The sequence below is a fragment of the Tasmannia lanceolata genome, unplaced genomic scaffold, assembly GCF_043159265.1.
Source record: "Tasmannia lanceolata isolate RefF3 unplaced genomic scaffold, GAP_Taslan_0.1 ptg000029l, whole genome shotgun sequence".
In the NCBI taxonomy this organism is placed as follows: domain Eukaryota; kingdom Viridiplantae; phylum Streptophyta; class Magnoliopsida; order Canellales; family Winteraceae; genus Tasmannia; species Tasmannia lanceolata.
In genome coordinates, this window is record NW_027518706.1 from 11234751 (window position 1) to 11251001 (window position 16251).

At 35.5% G+C, this 16251-nt stretch overlaps 1 pseudogene across 1 annotated transcript; it reads right to left on the bottom strand.

Moving 5' to 3' along the window:
* Window positions 1-846: 846 nt before the first annotated feature.
* Window positions 847-15971, bottom strand: LOC143859045 (protein FMP32, mitochondrial-like; annotated as a pseudogene). Its single transcript, XR_013239096.1, has 11 exons — window positions 15879-15971; window positions 15649-15779; window positions 15402-15461; window positions 10021-10097; window positions 9857-9913; window positions 9455-9521; window positions 9221-9366; window positions 7895-7990; window positions 3858-3917; window positions 1533-1640; window positions 847-1292 (listed from the first exon to the last, which is right to left on the bottom strand). The product of XR_013239096.1 is annotated as a protein FMP32, mitochondrial-like (transcript).
* Window positions 15972-16251: the final 280 nt, after the last annotated feature.

Sequence of the window (16251 nt, forward strand, 5' to 3'; positions counted from 1 at the left end):
ATTTGTAATGAGTTGGAACTTTTAGTGTAGTTTTAGGCACTGTTTGGATTGCATGAATTGTTTGGACAAGAAAAGATTTTCCTAAATTTCTTGTTTTTTAAATCATTTGATTAAAAATAAAAAAAAATAACTTGAGCCACCGCAGTTCAATATATAGAGGGATGTTCAATTTATAGTGATATCCTTTTAAATAAGCCGTAATCGTGTGATTTCCCTATGAATCAGGGAAATGGAAAAAAAAAATGAGGAAAGGAAATCCCATGAGAAATGTTTTTCCTGCAGTCCAATCAGGTTGATTTAATTCATTCTAATCAGATTTTATTTTAGGAGGAATGCTAGACTCACAGGAGCCCATGTAATAAAACAGGGAAAGGGCGCCCTCATTGGTCAAAACCAATTTAGGATGCGCAGAAAATCACAGTCATAACTGCCATAAAGCAGTTTTGTCCAATGAGGACCAATTGTGACTCTAGCATTCTTCTTATTTTAGTTATCTACTTATCTTCTTTTATTATTTAAACAGCTGTCAAAGGTTATTACAGTTCCCAAAACGCTCTCAAAACCAATTAAAACAGAAAAGACTAATCAAGTTTCCAAACAATAGTACTGCACAATGATAGGTATGTGAGAATTGCATCCATAATTACAAATAGGGAAATGATATCTGCGCCAAGGTGTTTCGATAGCTCGACTTGTTTGTCGTGTAGTATTTAAAGGGATTTCAGAGGATTTTACGGTTCTCAAAAAAGCTCTTTAAACCCTTTAAATACTACACGACAAACAAGTGGAGCGCTTGTTTATCGAAACACTTGGTGCAGATACCATTTCCCTATAACTACTCCCAACTTTTTCAAAATATCGCAACAAATATACGATATTATTTATTTTCCTTCCCATTCTTTCCCACTATAAACACAAAAGTAACAAAAAAAATCAAAATCTACACCTGAGATTCCTGAGGCAAATATTTGTGACCATGATTGCATTTGCATCAAATCAGGTTGAGAACTGGAATCACCCGAAGGAAGCTTACAAGTATAAAATGCCAAGGTCATGGCATTCTTTTATTACTGAATTCTAAATTCTGATACTTGTTGTTCTAATTCACCTATAATTAATATTGCATCCACCCATGAATGGTAGCATACAATGAAACTCTACACTTGATCATCCACATATGCTTCCAAACATTGTCTGATCTTTAACCTTTCTTCGTTCATGAGATCAGCACCATCATCCATCAAACGGTTCCTAACCTCCTTATTTAGATCACTAGAATCATTGCTATTAACCTGCAAAAAGCAAGAGCAAACAAGAAACATAAGTTGTTCAAGATTTGTCAATGAAGGCCCTGTTTTTTTTCTGTCTTTTTTAGAACCAATTGTGAGTCCAAAAGGGATCATTGGAACTGAAAATTAAACTTAAAATTGAGTCCAATAATCAGTTTTGAACTCACAATCGGTTCTCAAAATCCAAAAGGACCAAAACAAACAGGGCCTAAGTGAATTGGAGCTTTAGAAAGAAGATCTTACATAGACATAATTGTTGACATGGCCATCTTTGTTGGGACGCGTTATCAACTCGTATTTATTGCATGTCCATTCGCCATCTACAATATACTTGTATTCGTAGAGTCCTTCCTGTAAGAATGGGCTTCAGTGAAAACCAGCAATTTTTACTTTTATAGGATTTTTCCTGTGTATAAATTTCCATTTTTGGAAGAAGAGTGACGTGTATGTGCTTTAGGGAATAGCTGTGAAGAGTGACTGTTGGAGGTCCATAACCCAATTGAGTGGTAGAGCTCATTGTAAAATTTCTCAAGCATTATAATTTCTACCATGTAATTATATGACATAATTAATTTTGAGATCTAACATGCATAATGAAAAAGAATTTTACATTTCGATTTGTTGCACAATTTCAAGAATATCATTACATCTGATGTTTATCGGTAATTGCATCAGTAGGAGTATGAGTACTAGTGTCGGAATCCGACACGGAAATCAAGTGTCGAATTCAGCAAGCCTAAGAAAGAAAGGTTTGTGGCTTCATCAAAATATTTTAATCAGTTCTGAAATTTTAATTTTTTTTACATTATATTATGGTTATGACAATTAATATATTAAAATTTAGAAAGATTGAGTAAATATAATGTTTTATTTATGTGAAACAACCAATTACTCCAAAAGCTTAAGTCGTTAGAGATTGCGTTAATTAATCTTTTATACTTCAATAATTACCATATAAAACCTTGCTATTAGGATGGTTAAAACTCAAAACATGTGGTAATTGTGAAGTTGTGGTAATACTCAGAAAAAGCATATAAAACTGAGATTTAGAAGTGTCGCAGAGAATGTTGAAGTATTGGAATCTGACACGTTCAGAAGAATCCGTGTAACATAGCTGACAAACAATATATGTGCATGCACACAACACACTAATCATAGACAATTTCTTTTTTTAAAGATAATCATAGCATAATTTCAATGATGATATTATACCATTATACTCTATTCCACAATATAATCAAAACTATTCCTTAATGGTTTTAGGATTGTAGTTTTGTAATGAACATTGATACTAGATATCACAATACTTTGCCCAGTAACAAAACCCTTTTCAACATTTCCCAGTCATGCTTTTTTGTTGGAGATTAAGATGGATCAATATGTATTAGAATATTGGGTTAATTGGGGCATTTCTAACATTGGAGATCTCTATGATTATTAGGTAACATATATCTTCACACCCTTTCCAACTAGTCATGAATAAACAAAGCCATGATAGAGCGAAGTGCATGTGTATTGGGTAATCTGCCTAAAGGATGACTGGGTTGTAAAATCAGAATTAAAGCCTGTAAAAGATTAGCAGATTTGCACTACAAGGACACTCGATACCAAACAAAAAGGAAATTGAAGACTATAGATGTCATGTTGTGTCCATAGTGAGTTAAAAGTCTTGAGAATACAAACTCAACATCATTTTTCATAGGTTGTATTATAATCCGGGTTTACTTTTAATTGAAAGGTTTAATTATATTGTTGGTTTACTCCTATACCAGTTGACAACCAATGTAACCACATCCCCCAGTCCATGTTAAGGAAGTTGGGTCATTTTGTTCAGATAATCCTCATTAAGGGTATTTTAGTCATTTGAAACATGTAGTAAATAAGACATTCTACTCATATATTTTGTATGAATGATAATACACTCTCCCATATGTTTGGTCGTCTTTTCTCTTTTATTCTCTCCTTAAGACATTCTCTGTGATTCTACTCATATAATTAGTATTTATCTATTTTTCATCTCTTAAACCCTAGGTCCTTTTTCTTTCCCCAAATATTCATTACAAATCATCCCCAACTCCAACCCTATGAATTTTCTCTAGGACATCTCTTTCTTTTCTTATTATTCTCTACCTTCCATGCTCACGTTAGTATCTGCCTAAGTAAGGAGCTTACAAACAAAGGTATGCCCCATCTTCATTAAGCTAGGTCCATTTTAGCTCTCCTTTGCACTTGAATCTCTATCTATCTTCTCTCATCATCGCAAATCAGTCCACCCTCCCCCTATCATGTCATGCATCATTATTTAGTTTTTTTTCCACTTCAAAATTGTATGACTTCTCATCTCAAGAAAATGTGGTAAACAATATCCATATAATGTTTAAAGTAAAAAGCTGAAGGCTGACACCAAGAATTTAGAATTAAAATCTACATATGCCAAGTGGTCATTTAGAAGCAAAAATAAATTGTACAATTGTAATAAACATATAAAAATGAAGTAGCAAGCTCCTTGATATCAGAAATAAAATGCAGCAACAAATATTTCTACAAATACCAACAAAATATACTTACCGGTAATTCCCTCTCAAGATTCCACAATCCTTGCTCTTCATCAAATCTCAAAGGAATTCTCTACAAGAAAGTGGGAAAATTATTAACAAGCATAAAAATGGAACCATGAAATCAAATGACAATAATTTTCATGTGAAAATATTTCAAAGTTGGTTATGATGGGGATCCACGGCGTAGAAGGAAGAAGACAGTCTGGACAGAGCCCTGGTTATGACAAATGGATGCGGAGATTTGGAGAGAAAGTCAATCTCTCTCTCTGTTTTTTTTTTTTTTTTGACAATCTTCTCCAGAGCAGTGATTGCTGAGAAGTACAGGTTGATCATTGGAGGCTAGGAATCTATGGAAAATTATAGGTGGATGGGATTAACAGTTTGGAGAGATACAATGAAAAATTTCTACATTGTTCCAAAACATCATTTGAATCAGAGTTGGACGTGGGAGGACAATTAGATTCTTGATGGACTGTTGGTGGGGGTCGAATGCCGTTCTTGTTGATTTCCCCAACTTGTCCAGAGTGTGGCTTCTAATTGGAATGCCTGTGTGATTGTTTCGATAGCCGGAATGGGAAGGTTGAATGGAAAATTCAATTTTTTTGGAACTTGTTTGATAGAGGTGCATCGTGACGGTTATTTATAGTAGGATTGACTCAAATCTACATTTGAAGAAGCGATATTGACTGGAGAATCTGGATATGGGAGTTGAATGAGAAGTTCTCAATTCAATCCTTCTGCCAACACCTTGTTATGTCTGCTTCTTCATCCTCTGCCAGAAAAGCTTGGAAGATTCATGCACCACATGGTCTGTGTGTTTTGTTGGACTACCTAGCTCAACAAAATCTTGATGGTGGACCACCCCTGTAGTCGAAACCAAGGTTGCTAGAGCGGGAATCGAAAGCGGGAATCGAAGGCTCCTAGGGAAGAATCCTACTCAAGGTTGCCAGAGCGGGAATCGAAAGCGGGAATCAAAACGGGAATCGAAGTGGGAATCGAAGGCTCCCAGGGAAGAATCCTACTTCCTTGGTCGAAACCAATTAGTTGTTAATCATTGTGCCTTATGCATGGGGGATGGAAAATCTATTTATCATCACTTTATTCATTGTTGAGTTGCTAGAGAATTGTGGTATTTAAATTTAAACAAATTTGGGATTAATTGGATCTTTCCTTCTCGTATTGCGGATTTGTTTGAGCAAGAGTTCTGTAAATATGATTTCCCCCAGCCTGCCACTTGACCGAGAGTAATGCAAATCAGCACATGCACCTCAACACGAGACCCCGTGGAGTCGCCTTCTAGCAAACGGACCCCACCAAATATGCCTTTGAATAACTACCTTCTCTAAGGCAAACTCAACTCCATCTTCTAATGAGTGAGCTCCTTCTCTGTCGACCATCGACTTCATCAATATGGCAAAACACTTCCTTGCACTCAAAGCACAATACACGTCAACTCATCCAACATACATCCATGTTTGGTCCCCACTAGAGTCATCTCTCTTGGCCTCTTGCCATGTTAGGGTCACCTTGCACAAGGATTCCCATCTCTTTTGATTATGTACATTTCTCTAGCGTTGAAATGTTCAACACTATTTCTTAGGGAAAGGCCTCTCCATAAAGCTTACTATCTAATCATCTCTAAGCCCCTTTGACATATGATAATCCCATCATTCAACTGCAGGACCACGTCCAACTTCGCATCTGCCAATTCCAAACTATATCAGAACCATAGGTTGCATGGCATGTACCAATCAATCCTCTGAAGGTCTCTTCTCTTTCACTTCTTCAAGCATACTCAACAATGTTAGCACCGTCATTGAAAGGAAAAAAATCCGCTCATGCCACTTCAAGTAAGAAGTACATTGTTCACATAGAACCATTCTCTTTGTAGCACTAACACAATAGCACTAGGAATTCTTGACATTTTGCCTCCACCATATCAACTTCGATAAGATCTCCAAGCTTCTGCTCTTAACTACCCTGCTCTCCAAGCAGCCCATGGCAAATGCACAGTTCAATGATGCCTCACACAACAGTCAGAAATCTTTCATTTACGCTTCGGAAGGAATCCCACATTAGCTATGTCCAACCCACTGGCCTTCCTAGGTGTCAAACACTTTTCTCAATCAAGATTACAAAGCTGGCAGAACTTGGCCAACATTTAGGTCAACTCAACTTTGCTACAAAGCTGATAAGGTTCCTGATCTCTTGTGCCTCTGCACTTGAAATGAACGAACCATAGACATAACCACTTCAACAATTATACCAAGTACCGACACATTTTATATAATCACCTGCCACCAAAGTGCCGAATACACACAGTTCTACCTCGTAATTCTATGATTCACTGTTTGAGTCGAACGCGCATTGGAGACAGAGGAGGAAGTTGATGACTTGTCCAATGATGACTCGGTGTCTCCCTCCACCTCTATTGCTCCTCCATCTAGTAGTGATTTTCTATTGATCTTTACCCCAATAAGAATGACAATGGTGTCTAAAAGAGGTTGAAGTTGGAAGCATAAAAATCGAGATAAGACGCATGTCCCAATGGTTCAAGAGGCAGTTCATCAACTTCAAAAAGGAAGGGGTTGGAAATTAAGGTTGTGATGTGGAATCTTGATACTTAATTTTGGTTGAAAATGAGTTTTCATTGAGTTAACTCCGTAGCCATGGAAGACCAAAGAATTGATTTGTTGAACTAGTTGGATCTGAGGGACATGGTAGAGAGTTTTTTTTTGTTAAAGATAAAATGTTTCAGGTAGAAGTAATGGTAAGAGAGAATAAAAGTTAAAACACTTGGCTTCTAATGAAAATTATAATGGGAAGAAAAATTGATGAAAATTATGATGGGAAGAAAAATTATATAAAAGAGTGGAGGCAAATAAATATGTTCCTAGTGAAGGTTGTTGCTTGGCATATAAGAGAATTAGGGGTTAGGAAGAAGAAAAAAGCTCTGTGATAAATAGGTTGCCAGAGAAAATTGGACCTCCGTATTATCCTAGAATCCAAGTTGAAGTCTATTGAAAGCAATATTGTTTGTCAAACTTGGGAGAAGGAACAATGGTTGAGAGTACCATGTTTCTGTAAAAAATTTTAACAGTTGAGAGTGATATCCAGTTGGTATTATCAGGGATGTATGTACCCCAATATTCGTTAGAGATTTTTTAGCTGATATGGATGAGGCCAACGGAGGAGCGTTTGTCCATCCAATGGTGTTTGGGTGGAGATTTCAACACCCTTGGTTTTTCCCAAGAAAAGATTGGGCAGAATAAAATCAACATACTGCGCAATTTCTCCTATCTTACCCTTAGGTACAAATTTCTTGACCTTCCTTGGGAACACATTTCACTTGGTCTAATAGCTAAGAAAGCCCACTAAGTTTTAGGTTTTATAGATTGATCATTTCTAAAGATTGGGAAGACCCTTATCCAAGACTGTGTTAAAGCCCTCTTAAAGCTACCTTAGTTCTTTGGTGGTTCAATTTTTAGACTGGGTTCCAGAACCAAAACCTAGGGCTGAAGAAAACAAGACATTTAATAAAGAAAATCCCGGATGAAAGTAAAACAAAGATTGTTGGAGATTTGAAAGTCACATAGATGGCTAACAAGTGTTTTAGGAGAGTCAAACATTTGACTTAAAATGCTGCCAGGAGTACAGAAGGATTATTTTCTTTCATGTAATCCTGAGATTTTGCTAGTGATGAGGATTTCTGTCAAGAATTCAAGCCCAAACAGTCTGAGGCCATAAGTAATTAAGAATAGATACATTCTTAATTTATTTTTGATGAATATATACATTCTTAATTTTAGAAGATGGTAATTATTACGCGGCTTCACTATACCTTGGAGTTATCAAGGACATGGACTTGATAAAGTTTAGAAGCCATTAGATGCCTACCTTTATTTTATCCACTGACCTTATCATTGAACCAATTAAATAATTGTTATATATGATGAAGCTAATATACACAGAACAATTTTTGAAAATTTAAAATACAGCATCTGTTTATTTTGAAAAGTTGGTGTTGTTTTTTAAAAACTTCATTACCTGGCCCCATCCAATATCAAGCCCAAAGATTTCCACCGAAGAGCAGTTCTGACCTTTCCACGTCAAAGTGACATGGTTCTTGGCTAGGCCTGTTAGCTGTAAATTAGAAGTTAATTCATTCAAGTGAGACAAATGAATGACATGAAAGCCAAAATAAAAGGGGATCTTAGACAAGGAAAAATTCATGCTAAGTGAATTATAAAAATAACTGATCATGCATAACCTCAAGCACTATGAGAATCCATATCCATGACTTGCTAGTTTGGATTTAGAGTTGAAATTCAGGGATTTGGATTGAAAAGGAAGATGATCAACTACAGAAATTTCCACGATTTATTTTAGTAGACACACCAAAACCATGGAGCCAAACATAAATAAACTTTATTAATCCCAAAAAAACAGCCAAAACCAAAGAATCTACAAATAAAAATCTAATACATCCATAGCTAGCCTTCCTTTGCAATTAAAGATGAATGATGAATTGTGTATAACTGGACATGATAAATTCTTAATTGTCATTATACTTTAGAAAACCGCTCGTTAAACTAGTTGGTCAATCCAAAAGCAAAACTTACACTGCCAACTTTTGATTTAATCTTATAAAGACCTGTTCTTGAACTTATAGTTGGTCAATAAAAAATCGAGACTTACAATTCCAACTTTTTTATTTAATCTTGTAAAGACCTGTTATTGAACTTCCCCTCAAATTATAGACAGAAATACATTTAAATAGATATTATTCCGCAAAAAATTAAGCGAAAGTAATTTGACTTGAGTCCCCTCTTTTTCATATGGGACATATACCACAATATATCAAAAATATGATGGGTGGCTGTGAAAACACGTGAAGTCTGAAAAAAGTAGGTACGGCCCACTTTTCTCGATGATCCAAACCGTTCATCTGTTTGGGCACAACATAAATATGGTGTGTCCCAAAAATCATTTCCATAGGATGATCCTAACCCTCTGATCTGAACTGATCTGAAGATGGAGATTTCCAAAAATCATTTATGGAATCTTCTACAGATCGGAGGGTTAGGATCATCCTATGGAAATGATTTTTGGGGCACAACCTATTTGCGTTGTGCCCAAACAGATGAACAGTTTGGATCATCGAGAAAAGTGAGCCATACCTACTTTTTTCAGACTTCACGTGTTTTCACGGCCACCCATCATATAAATTCTCGCGCATAAGCAAATGGTGTATGAAATAGAATTTTAGTTGAAATATTTCCAAAGGGTGGATCGCCAAAAACATCTCAATTTTTAAGCGCCCATTATCAACAATAAGAAATGAACATGTTAGAAATTTCTTCTGGTTGTCACCTTTAATCTCTGAAGTAAAAATGTTTCTAAATCAGGATGCGGAGTACAGCGAGACCAACGGCAGAGAGGGATATGATAGTACCTATGCAGTACTTAATCATGTCATATTTTGCCGTTTCCATATGGGTCCTCAATGAATTGATTTCCTGTAGAAAAGATTCCGTAACAGCCAAATTAGATGCTACACGTCCAATTATATTATTAAAAGCAATTTTCATATATCATAACCCTCACCCTGTCAAGTTTGTTGGCAAGGTTGGAGGTTTCTGCAGTTTGATTGGCTAGTTCATCTCGAATGCGCCTGAACTCAGTAGTTAACAGTATGTAAGAACAAAACAACAGTGGGTAAAAAAAAGAAATTGAATGGTTTTTTTCAAGAAATATGTGAAAAAACATAAGTAATAACAAGTATTCGGATACTGATAAAGCCTATACCTGCATGTCTACATGGGAAATGCTTGAACTAGTCAAATTAAGAAAGTGAGTTTGTATTTTCCTTCTCAATTTTAGTTGCCAAAACAATTTTGTGTTAAATTGGCAGAACATGAAGTTGCTAGAAACTGAAAGGCTTCTTCTCAGTCATTACTAAAGTTAGGCTAGGCCCTGCATAACAAGAGATGAGATTTTTTTTCTTACCCTCGTTCAAGGTTTAGATCCAAATGATATCCAGCAGTAACTCTGTCAATCTCATACCTGAGTCAGAAAACAAAGCTTTTCTCAATTGGAATTTTGTAATGAACACATATATTAGTAGTGATCACATTTAGAAACAGTTTAATTTATAGCTAGAAAAGCCAGACCTCATATCAATGCGCAACTTTTCTATATCAGGTCGGGCTTTCTCAATCTCACGTTGAGACCATGAAACATGGTGCTCCTGCATCACAAATGCATAATTCATTGAAACCAAGATTTGACACATGGAGATTTCATCCAAATATATTCTCAATAAAAGCGCATTTAAATAAAAAAAACATCATCTGTCAAGAGGAAGCCAAAATAATGTTTTTGAGGGCTACTAAAAGGAAAATGGCATATGCACTCTGTACTGAAAATAGTACTACTAACTCTATTGACACTTATCTGATTGGCTGTTTACATTACAGTTTTTTCGGGAATTGTAGAAGCTTTTAACAGGTTATGAGAAAAGGTATATAAAGAGTATCATTACTAAAACAAGAGAGGCTGTTGCTGTTCTCCCGAGACATCGCCAGGGTGTACGGTTGATGTTAGCAGCTGTACGGTCATGTAGGAAACTGTTTTTTTTTTTTTTATTTCTTCCTTCTAGAGGTATGTTATAGATAATGTTTTGAAAATCAGAATCGAATCGTAAATCGTAATAGGAGTTGAATCATATCGGATTGTAAATCTAAAAATAATAAACTAGTCAATTATTCATTTTTAATCCAAATCCAATAATTTAAGTAGAAACTACCATGATTAGTTATTCAATATCATACTAGAAATTTTTTGCTAACAAGCTTGTCACATAATAATAATCTATTTCCCTTCAAACTCATGCATATTGGATAATAATCTTAACAATAAAAATAGACACAAGATCATATCAATTCTTAAAGTCTTAAACATCAAATGATAAATATCAATTATAAAAAATGGGTAAGTCAACGATGTTCTCATTATAGTCTTCTCCCTCCTCGATGCAAGTAATGTCCTCAAGCACATGCACTATGCTTGACTGGTTCAAGCTGATTTGATTCATTTGAACTCCTCCTCCTCTATCTTCTGCCTTCTTATGAGAGGGTTTTCGAAGACTTCTTCTAATGCAGAAGGGAAATGGGGTCTTTCGAAAGAAAACCATATTTTCTTTTATACAAAGCTTAATTAGGATAAATCGCATGAATCATACGATTTACAATCGAATCGTAAGATTCAGTAAAAAACGATAGATTCATAGAGATCAAGAATCAATCATGGGATTCAAATCTAAATCAAAAGATTTGATTGAATCGTAAGATTTGAATCATAAATCATAAGATTTTTAAAACAATGGTTATACATTTCTTTATGGATCACCATGATTTTTTCTCTAGCTGATGGCTATTTGAAGACTTAGAAAAGGGTAAAAAGATCAGATCTGGAGTTATTTGTTTAGATCTGCATTTTGTCATATCAGATCTTGATTTGTTTGTTTAGATCGGAAAATTTTTCCCTTATCATATCTGAGGTTTCCCATACTCGCATTAATGACCATGAGACATCCCCAGATGAACATGGAAAGGTCATGCACTGTATAAAACATTGAACCAATATCCACGAAAAGATGTGGACTAGCAATAATTCAAAGATCACCTCTTCAATAGCCAGATCCTAGGGAACAAGTTCTACCATGAGTACCTTTGGTGATTATTGACATAATGTGCAAATAACAACAGTAAAGTTGGATGCCAAAATTATCTCAAGTAGTTTCAGTCCGCTAAGACGTGTATCGGTGGCCAAGTTAAATTGAGATGTTATTGGACGAACATACACTTAAGGAGGATGAACCAGCTAATGATAAATGAGAATGTAAAATTTTAATGGTAATGTCATGGCTGTTGCATTCAATGTAGGCCCAACAATCGAGGATATTTATTCTCGGAGACCGCAATTGGCATTTGGAATAAGGCATATCGAACCTATTCTCAGAGGAAAAATATTGTACATGTGCAACAGCTTAGGCAGGAGATTGACTCTTCGTCAAGTGAGCAAAATAGGATATTTGATTTCCTATTTGGGGTTGTTAACACCTTCTCCAACAGTATAAGCTTTTGGAGTAAGAGGTTGTTTCACATGGTATCAGAGCAAAGGTCCTGAGTTCAAACCTCCTTGATAGTAAAAATCCACATGCAATGGCCAAACCCAAAAGAGGGGCCACATGTTCCATGTGTAGGCCAACCCTAAAAGAGAGGCCACACAGAGGGGGAGTGTGTGTTAAAGTATAAAAGATTCAATAACACCTTCTCCAACAGCTTAAGCTTTTGGAGTAAGTGGTTGTTTCACAGGGCTAAATGCTGAATATGAGATGACCAGTCTGGAGATACTGGGAAGAGATGAGCTTCCTGACCTAGATTAGGTTTATTCACTGGCCTAGAGAAAAGCAAACACGAAGAGTGTGTTGCAACCTCAACAATCCATTCATCAATGCATGTTGTTCTAGCTTCAAATCAAAATAGAATTCAGAGTTCCTTGTCAACAACAAATGTGGCGGCTGCCTCTAGTGCTGTCATCGGTGATGTTAAAACCTTGGGACAGCAAAAAACTCATGCCACCCCCCCCCAGCCGAGCTAAGCCCTTTCGTAAAATGACCAAATAAAAAAAATGAGAAAATGAGAGATTTTAAAGAATCATGAGATACGGGTATTTTGCTCATTTTTCATTTGATACGTATTTTGGTCATTCCATGAGATAGAGCATTTTGACCATTTTCTTTGAATTAGGGGTATTTTGATCATTTTATGAAACGTTGCTCTAGTTGCGGTGTGGGCCGCGGGTCCAATGAGACACCCTAAGTCAAGATTTTGGGACAAGTGAAGCAGCCCAGTATGATTATGAAGTTTATGATGAAACAGGATTCCAAAATTTTAAAATACATTAATAGTCATTAAAATTCTCAACTATTTTTATTAATGGATAATTTTTAAGAAATTAAACATTTAAAACCAAAATCAATGCTTTTAGAATCTAGGTTGCATCCAAACAACATAATATTGAATGCTTACAAATTATAGTATGTTATCCAAATATATTTTAAAATCCAGGATTTATTAATCAAGCTTTCTTCAATCCTAGATTTTGAAGAAATCCAGGATTTTAAAATAATGTTTATCCAAACGGCCCGTGTGGTTTGCATTTTGAATTGAAAAGATTTAAGTTTAAGTAAGAAAGTTGAATTAGGATTGGTTTATAATTAGAACGTTAAGTATCGAAAGTTATTTTACTAGTGGAAATTTGGTTAGTTTTCTTCGAAAGGTTTCTATATTTACGTGTGATTAGACTCCGAATAAAATAGAAGCCTTTTGGTTTGTGTTAAATTGGGATAGTGGCTCGGATCAGAACTCCTTACTTTGAAAAAGTTTTGGAGTCCTAAAAGGGCAAGTATATGGTCCATATAAGGGTCTTCCAACACTTATAGGTATTGCGACATCACCAATACATATCACCACAAGCTAAGATCCATCAGAATCACCCGCAAACCATCGGATTTGCACCTCAGGAGATCATACCTTACCCTTGTTGCATGCACAAACAATCTTGATCAAGGGGAGAAAGTTGGTTTAGAAAGCCCAACTCAATGGATCATTTTGGAGCTGTAAAAGGCATAGAAAAGGCATTCATTGAATGTCTTTTGAAACATCATACCTCAAAGTTGTCAAAAAGATCATGAATCTCGAGTGATCTTCCTCTTCCCTTGAAAGCTCCCTTCTCATTGAAATAGGCTATGGAAGCATTGTTTACCCTTAACAGAGACAAAGCACCAGGGTTGGGTGGCTTCTCATTCACTTTTTTTAAGGGCTTCTATGATATTTTGGAACCATATATCATACAACACAAAGGCATGGGCCCTTCAACCCATAAATTGGGAAAGGGTGGATGATCTTTGAAGAAAGAAATTTTCATGAATTTTTAGATTTTTATTTGAATATTTGGAGTATTTTTGTTGGCTTTTAGAAAATCTTGGAAAACCGTGGGATTGTTTAAGGATTCTAAAGTTTCCATTTTGAGTTGAGGAAATTTAAGTTTAAGTAACAAGGTTGAATTAGGATTAGTTTATACTTTAAAAATTTAGGATTGTAAGTTATTTTAATAGTGCAGATTTGGTTAGTTTTCTTTGAAATTTTTCTATTTTTAAGTGTGAATGGACTCTAAATAAAATAGAAGCCCTTTGGTTTGTGTTAAAGTTGAACAGTGGCCACGATCAGATATCCTTACTTTGAAAAAGTTTTGGAGTCATCAAAGGGCAAGTATATGGTGTATATAAGGGTCTTCCAATACCTCCTTTTGCCTAGAGAATCCACGTCAATGTTCGCATCTCTACCCAGATGCCGAAGCGAAACGTAAAAATCAGTTGATTCCTCAACAACATTTACCAGTCACCAAGGGTACTCTATTTGTATCCACATTATATTAAGAAGAGAATCAACCTCTCTAATAAAGAGTCCATCAAAGGAGGAAGTGCGTATCGCAATTCCTTCTTTCAAAGCCAGGGCTCTGCCTCAATCAAAACATATTTTTCATACCGTTTAATTTTAAATTTTGATCATAGTTTTTATAGTTTGAAGAGTTAATCACAAGTTCTTAAAGTTTTTATTTTTATTTTTAACCAAAACATTTTATATGGTATCATCTGACACAGCCCAACACATAGGTATTGTGACATCACCAATCCACATCATTCTTCAGGTTGTGTAATCCATATCGTGTTTCTGGGATTAACTCTTGAGCCGTGTAAGAGAAAAATATGATAATGGAGTCTAATTCATCGAGAGGTGTCTTGCTAACTCCTAAATACTACTTCTAGTGGCCTTATAAGAGAGGGATACACACTTAATTCAATCTGTTAGTGAGCAGAGCCCTCACATATTAATGGAGCCATGTCTCTTTTCTTTGCAGCTTACAATGGTCTGAGCTCCAAGTTATATTGAGAAATCCATCGCCCAAATGAGGACCAGAGATGGTTTTTCTTAAAAAAGTGATATCACCTATCCTGTTTTGCTCTTTGAGACCTAGTAACTGAAGATGTACATGTTTCCTTAATGTATTAAAACAAATGGGTTTCCTTCGTAGATTGAGCTTTTCCTATTTGTTTTTTCATGACAACTTCCTTGAATAAGCAATCAAAGAAAGTGATGTTATCTAAGCTGTTCATGATTAATGAAATATTTAGCAGACTTATGACATACACACAACACTCTTGGTCTCAGACTTTCTCAATATATAACTGATGGAAGCAAAATCTATATCAGAGTTGAGCTACACAAGGAAAATTTCAGGATGAACCTAAACTGTAGATATCCATATTATCCTTCTGTAATTTAGCTGAAACTGTCGTTGGCCAATAGAAAACTACAAGATATGGATGATCCTTCCAGCAAGCAATAAAAGCTTTGTAACCTTATCAACATATTAAAAAGTTTAGAATGTCATATGAGAAAATAAAATTCAATAAGAAAAGAAGTACCTGGGAGTTTTGTAATTCAGATTTGAATTTGGAGAATTTGGCATCTATCATCATTGCATTCTACACCAATAAAAGGCTATAGTTATAGAATAGGGAAACTGCCAATTACAATCATTTACGAAACTCTTCCATAAGCATTGTATATTCAAAGCTATCTAATAATAACAATGGCATTCGACAATATGCATTAGAAACCAAGATTGCTTGGAAAACCCAAATGGAATAAAACTGAACAAGAAACACTTACCAACTGCATCTCTACTTTCAAACCATAAGATTGAGCTACTTTTCCCAGCAGTCATCTAAAGCATTGGCGATAACTGCAGTTATCACCTCTGCGTGCTCCGATGAAATCCCATGTGCTTCTAATTGTTTGACCTACAAGTCAATACAAGTCCATAAACATTTTACATCAGAAACCACTACAACAAATCAAAAATCCAAAACAAAACAAAAAATGTAAGCCAAAATACAAACATGGTGATCAAGAAATTTTAGCAAAGCTAATGTGTCTATATGAAAAGATCGTCTCCAGTCAGGTTTCACAAGGTGAGATATCTGCCTGTCAAAGGTTGGTTACTGCGTAGACTCGCAGACGACCTCTTTGAGCCATTGAGTAAGTCCCCATTGCTCAAAGCTGTAAGGACCCTTAAGGGGTTCCAACCCACCATTGAATTCAAAAGCATAACACGTTTGCAAATCAAGGAAGCCGTTTGAAGAATTTACAACAACAAGATAAAAGAAAACACACCCACAAAAGTGAATAAAATAAAGAGGGTCTTCCTTCTCCAAAAAATTGATTATAAGCTACTTTAAACTGTTCAATTCTTGTGCAATACTCAAGGCCTGA